General features: G+C 51.2%; 1 pseudogene; it reads left to right on the top strand.

The window, feature by feature from the left end:
• The first annotated feature begins 445 nt into the window (after positions 1–445).
• On the top strand, positions 446–2,220 carry LOC121287824 (annotated as a pseudogene).
• The last annotated feature ends 6,253 nt before the right edge of the window (positions 2,221–8,473 follow it).

Here is an 8,473-nt window from a genome sequence, read left to right as displayed (position 1 = left end):
ACAGCAGCAGCAGCAACTGCAACAGCGAATGCAGCAGTAGCAATAGCAGCAGCAACAGCAACCGCAGCAACAACAGCAGCAGAATCACCAGTAAACATGCCGCAGCAGCAACTTCAACAGGATCAGCAACAGCAGCAGGAACAGCAGCAACAACAGCAGCAGCAACAACTGCAACAGCGACAGCAGCAACAGCAACAGCAGCAACAACAGAAGCAGAAACACCAGCAAACATGCCGCAGCAGCAACATCAACAGCATCAGCAACAGCAGCAGCAACAGCAGCAGCAACAGCAGCAGCAAAAACAAAAGTAGCAAAATCATCAGCAACAGCAGCAGGAACAGCAGCAACAACAGCAGCAGCAGCAACAGCAACAACAGCAGCAGCAACAGCAGCAGCCATAGCAACAGCAGCAACAACAGCAGCAGAAACACCAGCAAACCTACCGCAGCAGCAACATCAACAACAGCAGCAGCAGCAACAGCAGCAGCAGCAACAGCAATAACAGGTGCAGCAACATCAACAGGAGCAACATGAACAGCAGCAGCAGGAACAGCAACAGCAGCAGCAGCAACAGGAACAGTAGCAACAGCAGGAGCAGTGGCAGCAACAGCAGCAATATCAGCAACAGCAGCAACAGAAACAGCAGTAGCAGCAACAGTAGCAACAGCAGCTGCAACAACAACAGCAGCAACAGCAGCAACAGGATCAGCAACAGCAACAGCAGCAGCAGCAACAGCAGCAGCAACAGCAACATTAGCAACAGCAGCAGCAAAAGCAACAGTTGCAAAATCATCAGCAACAGCAGCAGGAACAGCAGCAACAACAGCATCAGCAGCAACTGCAACAGTAACAGCAGCAGCAGCAACAGCAGCAATAACAGCTGCAGCAACAGCAATAACAGCTGCAGCAACAGCAACAGGAGCAACAGAATTAGCAGCAACAGCAGGAGCAGCATCAGCAAGAACAGCAGTAACAGGAATATCAGCAACAGCAGCAGCAGCAACAGCTTTACCAGCAACAGGAGGAGCAGCGGCAGCAACAACATCAGTAATAGGATCATCAGCAGCTGCAGCAACAGCAACACCAGCAACAACTGCAGCTGCTTCAGCAGCAACAACAGCAGCAAAAGCAGCAAATGCAACAGCAACACCAGCAACATCAGCAGCAGCAAGAGCGGCAGCCATAGCAACAACAGCAACAACAGCAATAACAGCAACAGGAACAGCAAAAACAGCAAGAGCACAGCATCAACAGCAACAGCAGCAAAAGAAACAGCACCCGCAGCCGCAGCAGCAACAGCAGCAGCAACAGCAGCAGCAACAGCATCAGCAGCAACTGCAACAGCATTACCAGCAACAGCAGGAGCTGCAGCAGCAACATCAGCAGTAACCGGAATATCAGCAACAGCAGCAATAGCAGCTACAACAACTGCAGCAGCAGCAAAAACAGCAGCAGCAACATCAGCAACTGTACCAACAGCAACAGCAGCAGCAGCAGCAAAAGCAAAAGCAGCAGCAGCAACATCAGCAGCAGCAACAACAACAGCAGCAGGAAAAACAGCACAAGCAGCAAGAGAAGCAACAGCAGGTGCTGCAGCAGCAACAACAGCAAGAGCAGCATAATAAGCAGCAACAGCAACAGCAGCAGCAACAGCAAAAGCAACAGCAGCAGCAAAGGCAGCAGCAAAAGCAACAGCAAAAGCTGCAACAGGATCAGCACAGCAGCAGCAAAAGCAGCAGCAAAAGCAACAGTTGCAAAATCATCAGCAACAGCAGCAGGAACAGCAGCAGCAACAGCAGCAGCAGCAACTGCAACAGCGACAGCAGCAGCAGCAACAGCAGCAGCAACAGCAACAGCAGCAACAACAGCAGCAGAAACACCAGCAAACATGCCGCAGCAGCAACATCAACAACATCAGCAACAGCAGCAGCAACAGCAGCAGCAAAAGCAGCAGCAAAAACAACAGTAGTAAAATCATCAGCAACAGCAGCAGGAACAGCAGCAACAACAGCAGCAGCAGCAACAGCAACAACAGCAGCAGCAACAGCAGCAGCCATAGCAACAGCAGCAACAACAGCAGCAGAAACACCAGCAAACCTACCGCAGCAGCAACATCAACAACAGCAGCAGCAGCAACAGCAGCAGCAGCAACAGCAATAACAGGTGCAGCAACATCAACAGGAGCAACATGAACAGCAGCAGCAGGAACAGCAACAGCAGCAGCAGCAACAGGAACAGTAGCAACAGCAGGAGCAGTGGCAGCCACAGCAGCAATATCAGCAACAGCAGCAACAGAAACAGCAGTAGCAGCAACAGTAGCAACAGCAGCTGCAACAACAGCAGCAACAGAAACAGCAGCAACAGGATCAGCAAACAGCAACAGCAACAGCAGCAGCAGCAACAACAGCAGCAACAGCAGCAACAGGATCAGCAACAGCAACAGCAGCAGCAGCAACAGCAGCAGCAACAGCAGCAGCAACAGCAACATTAGAAACAGCAGCAGCAAAAGCAACAGTTGCAAAATCATCAGCAACAGCAGCAGGAACAGCAGCAACAACAGCAGCAGCAGCAACTGCAACAGCAACAGCAGCAGCAGCAACAGCAGCAATAACAGCTGCAGCAACAGCAATAACAGCTGCAGCAACAGCAACAGGAGCAACAGAATTAGCAGCAACAGCAGGAGCAGCGTCAGCAAGAACAGCAGTAACAGGAATATCAGCAACAGCAGCAGCAGCAACAGCTTTACCAGCAACAGGAGGAGCAGCGGCAGCAACAACATCAGTAATAGGATCATCAGCAGCATCTGCAGCAACAGCAACACCAGCAACAACTGCAGCTGCTTCAGCAGCAACAACAGCAGCAAAAGCAGCAAATGCAATAGCAACACCAGCAACATCAGCAGCAGCAAGAGCGGCAGCCATAGCAACAACAGCAACAACAGCAACAGGAACAGCAAAACAGCAAGAGCACAGCATCAACAGCAACAGCAGCAAAAGAAACAGCACCCGCAGCCGCAGCAGCAACAGCAGCAGCAACAGCAGCAGCAACAGCATCAGCAGCAACAGCAACAGCATTACCAGCAACAGCAGGAGCAGCAGCAGCAACATCAGCAGTAACCGGAATATCAGCAACAGCAGCAATAGCAGCTACAACAACTGCAGCAGCAGCAAAAACAGCAGCAGCAACGTCAGCAACCGTACCAACAGCAACAGCAGCAGCAAAAGCAAAAGCAACACCAGCATCATCAGCAGCAGCAAGAACAACAGCAGCAGGAAAAACAGCAAAAGCAACGAGAGCACTAACAGCAGGAGCTGCAGCAGCAACAACAGCAAGAGCAGCATAATAAGCAGCAACATCAACAGCAGCAGCAACAGCAGCAGCAACAGCATCAGCAGCAACACCAACAGCATTACCAGCAACAGCAGGAGCAGCAGCAGCAACAACAGCAGTAACAGGAATATCAGCAACAGCAGCAATAGCAGCTACAACAACTGCAGCAGCAGCAAAAACAGCAGCAGCAACATCAGCAACTGTACCAACAGCAACAGCAGCAGCAGCAGCAAAAGCAAAAGCAGCAGCAGCAACATCAGCAGCAGCAACAACAACAGCAGCAGGAAAAACAGCACAAGCAGCAAGAGCAGCAACAGCAGGTGCTGCAGCAGCAACAACAGCAAGAGCAGCATAATAAGCAGCAACAGCAACAGCAGCAGCAACAGCAAAGGCAACAGCAGCAGCAAAGGCAGCAGCAAAAGCAACAGCAAAAGCTGCAACAGGATCAGCACAGCAGCAGCAAAAGCAGCAGCAAAAGCAACAGTTGCAAAATCATCAGCAACAGCAGCAGGAACAGCAGCAACAACAGCAGCAGCAGCAACTGCAACAGCGACAGCAGCAGCAGCAACAGCAGCAGCAACAGCAATAGCAGCAACAACAGCAGCAGAAACACCAGCAAACCTACCGCAGCAGCAACATCAACAACAGCAGCAGCAGCAACAGCAGCAGCAGCAACAGCAATAACAGGTGCAGCAACATCAACAGGAGCAACATGAACAGCAACAGCAGGAACAGCAACAGCAGCAGCAGCAACAGGAACAGTAGCAACAGCAGGAGCAGTGGCAGCAACAGCAGCAATATCAGCAACAGCAGCAACAGAAACAGCAGTAGCAGCAACAGTAGCAACAGCAGCTGCAACAACAACAGCAGCAACAGCAGCAACAGGATCAGCAACAGCAACAGCAGCAGCAGCAACAGCAGCAGCAACAGCAGCAGTAACAGGAATATCAGCAACAGCAGCAGCAGCAACAGCTTTACCAGCAACAGGAGGAGCAGCGGCAGCAACAACATCAGTAATAGGATCATCAGCAGCTGCAGCAACAGCAACACCAGCAACAACTGCAGCTGCTTCAGCAGCAACAACAGCAGCAAAAGCAGCAAATGCAACAGCAACACCAGCAACAACAGCAGCAGCAAGAGCGGCAGCCATAGCAACAACAACAACAGCAACAACAGCAACAGGAACAGCAAAAACAGCAAGAGCACAGCATCAACAGCAACAGCAGCAAAAGAAACAGCACCCGCAGCCGCAGCAGCAACAGCAGCAGCAACAGCATCAGCAGCAACTGCAACAGCATTACCAGCAACAGCAGGAGCAGCAGCAGCAACATCAGCAGTAACCGGAATATCAGCAACAGCAGCAATAGCAGCTACAACTGCAGCAGCACCAAAAACAGCAGCAGCAACATCAGCAACTGTACCAACAGCAACAGCAGCAGCAGCAGCAAAAGCAAAAGCAGCAGCAGCAACATCAGCAGCAGCAACAACAACAGCAGCAGGAAAAACAGCACAAGCAGCAAGAGCAGCAACAGCAGGTGCTGCAGCAGCAACAACAGCAAGAGCAGCATAATAAGCAGCAACAGCAACAGCAGCAGCAACAGCAAAGGCAACAGCAGCAGCAAAGGCAGCAGCAAAAGCAACAGCAAAAGCTGCAACAGGATCAGCACAGCAGCAGCAAAAGCAGCAGCAAAAGCAACAGTTGCAAAATCATCAGCAACAGCACCAGGAACAGCAGCAACAACAGCGGCAGAAGCAACTGCAACAGCGACAGCAGCAGCAGCAACAGCAGCAGCAACAGCAACAGCAGCAACAACAGCAGCAGAAACACCAGCAAACATGCCGCAGCAGCAACATCAACAACATCAGCAACAGCAGCAGCAACAGCAGCAGCAAAAGCAGCAGCAAAAACAACAGTAGTAAAATCATCAGCAACAGCAGCAGGAACAGCAGCAGCAGCAACAGCAACAACAGCAGCAGCAACAGCAGCAGCCATAGCAACAGCAGCAACAACAGCAGCAGAAACACCAGCAAGCCTACCGCAGCAGCAACATCAACAACAGCAGCAGCAGCAACAGCAGCAGCAGCAACAGCAATAACAGGTGCAGCAACATCAACAGGAGCAACATGAACAGCAGCAGCAGGAACAGCAACAGCAGCAGCAGCAACAGGAACAGTAGCAACAGCAGGAGCAGTGGCAGCAACAGCAGCAATATCAGCAACAGCAGCAACAGAAACAGCAGTAGCAGCAACAGTAGCAACATCAGCTGCAACAACAACAGCAGCAACAGCAGCAACAGGATCAGCAACAGCAACAGCAGCAGCAGCAACAGCAGCAGCAACAGCAGCAGCAACAGCAACATTAGCAACAGCAGCAGCAAAAGCAACAGTTGCAAAATCATCAGCAACAGCAGCAGGAACAGCAGCAACAACAGCAGCAGCAGCAACTGCAACAGCAACAGCAGCAGCAGCAACAGCAGCAATAACAGCTGCAGCAACAGCAATAACAGCTGCAGCAACAGCAACAGGAGCAACAGAATTAGCAGCAACAGCAGGAGCAGCGTCAGCAAGAACAGCAGTAACAGGAATATCAGCAACAGCAGCAGCAACAGCTTTACCAGCAACAGGAGGAGCAGCGGCAGCAACAACATCAGTAATAGGATCATCAGCAGCTGCAGCAACAGCAACACCAGCAACAACTGCAGCTGCTTCAGCAGCAACAACAGCAGCAAAAGCAGCAAATGCAACAGCAACACCAGCAACATCAGCAGCAGCAAGAGCGGCAGCCATAGCAACAACAGCAACAACAGCAACAACAGCAACAGGAACAGCAAAAACAGCAAGAGCACAGCATCAACAGCAACAGCAGCAAAAGAAACAGCACCCGCAGCCGCAGCAGCAACAGCAGCAGCAACAGCATCAGCAGCAACTGCAACAGCATTACCAGCAACAGCAGGAGCAGCAGCAGCAACATCAGCAGTAACCGGAATATCAGCAACAGCAGCAATAGCAGCTACAACAACTGCAGCAGCAGCAAAAACAGCAGCAGCAACATCAGCAACCGTACCAACAGCAACAGCAGCAGCAAAAGCAAAAGCAACAACAGCATCATCAGCAGCAGCAAGAACAACAGCAGCAGGAAAAACAGCAAAAGCAACGAGAGCAGTAACAGCAGGAGCTGCAGCAGCAACAACAGCAAGAGCAGCATAATAAGCAGCAACATCAACAGCAGCAGCAACAGCAGCAACAGCAGCAGCAACAGCAGCAGCGACAGCAGCAGCAAAAGCTGCAACAGGAACAGCAACAACAGCAGCAACAGCATCAACAGGATCAGCAACAGCAACAGCAACAGCAGCAGCAACAGCAGCATCAAAAGCAACAGTTGTAAAATCCTTATCAACAGCAGCAGGAACAGCAGCAACAACAGCAGCAGCAGCAACTGCAACAGCAACAGCAGCAGCAGCAACAGCAGCGGACAGAGCAACAGCAGCAACAACAGCAGCAGAAACACCAGCAAACATGCCGCAGCAGCAACATCGACAACAGCAGCAACAGCAACAGGGGCAACAGCAGCCGCAACAGCAGCAGCAATAAAGCTGCAACAACAGCAACAGCAGCAACAGCAACATCAACAGGAGCAACATGAACAGCAGCAGCAGGAGCAGCAACAGCAGCAGCAGCAACAGGAACAGTAGCAACAGCAGGAGCAGTGGCAGCAACAGCAGCAACATCAGCAACAGCAGCAAGAGAAACAGCAGTAGCAGCAACAGTAGCAACAGCAGCTGCAACAACAGCAACAGCAGCAGCAACATCAGCAGCAGCAACAGCAACAGCAACAGCAGCAGCCACAACTGCAGCAGCAGGGAAAACAACTGTGGCAGCAGCAGCAAGAGCAACACCAGCAGCAACTGCAGCACCTTCAGCAGTAACAACAGCAGCAGGAGAAAAAAAATTAACAGCAACACCAGCAAAATCAGCAGCAGCAACAGCAACAGCATCAGCAAGAACAGCAGTAACAGGAATATCAGCAACAGCAGCAGTGGCAACAACTTTATCAGCAGCAGGAGGAGCATCGGCAGCAACAGCATCAGTAATAGGATCATCAGCAACAGAAGTAGCCCAATACCAGCAGAAACAGCAGCAACAACAAAAACAGCAGCTGCAGCAACAGCAACACCAGCAGCAACTGCAGTGCTCCAGCAGCAACAACAGCAGCAAGAGCAGCAAATGCAACAGCAACATCAGCAACATCAGCAGCAGCACCAGCGGCATCCATATCAACAAAAGGAACAGGAGCAGCAGCAGCAAAAGGAACAGCAACCGCAGCAGAATCAGCAACAGCAGCAGCAACAGCATCAGCAGCAACACCAACAGCATTACCAGCAACAGCAGGAGCGACAGCAGCAACAACAGCAGTAACAGGAATATCAGCAACAGCAGCAATAGCAACTACAACAACTGCAGCAGCAGCAAAAACAGCAGCAGCAACATCAGCAACTGTACCAGCAGCAACAGCAGCAGCAGCAGCAGTAAAAGCAAAAGCAGCACCAGCAACATCAGCAGCAGCAACAACAACAGCAGCAGGAAAAACAGCAAAAGCAGCAAGAGCAGCAACAGCAGGTGCTGCAGCAGCAACAACAGCAAGAGCAGCATAATATAAGTAACCGCAACAGCAGCAGCAAAAGCAAAGGCAACAGCAGCAGCAAAGGCAGCAGCAACAGCAGCAGCAAAAGTTGCAACAGGATCAGCAACAGCAGCAGCGGCACCAACTGCAGCAGCAACAACAGCAACAGCGATAGCCGCTACAGAAGCAGGTACAGCAACAGCAAAAACAGCTTTAGCAAGACCACCAGCAACAGTAGCAACAGCAGCAATCAACAGCAAGAGCAGAAAAATCAGCAGCAACAACAACAGCAACAGCTGCCACAACAGCAGCAACAGCAGCAGCAACAGCAGCAACGGGAACAGGAAGAACAGCAACAGCAGTAGCAACAGCAGCAACAGCAGCAGTAGAAACACCAGCAAACCTGCTGCAGCAGCAACATCAACAGCAGCAGCAATAACAGCTGCAGCAACAGCAACAGCAACAGCAACATCAACAGGAGCAACATGAACAGCAGCAGCAGGATCAGCAACAGCAGCAGCA

Source organism: Carcharodon carcharias, chromosome 15 (genome assembly GCF_017639515.1).
Source record: "Carcharodon carcharias isolate sCarCar2 chromosome 15, sCarCar2.pri, whole genome shotgun sequence".
Classification (NCBI taxonomy): Eukaryota; Metazoa; Chordata; class Chondrichthyes; order Lamniformes; family Lamnidae; genus Carcharodon; species Carcharodon carcharias.
The sequence above is the reverse complement of the archived record's forward strand: the minus strand, read 5'-3'. Positions and strand labels throughout refer to the sequence as shown.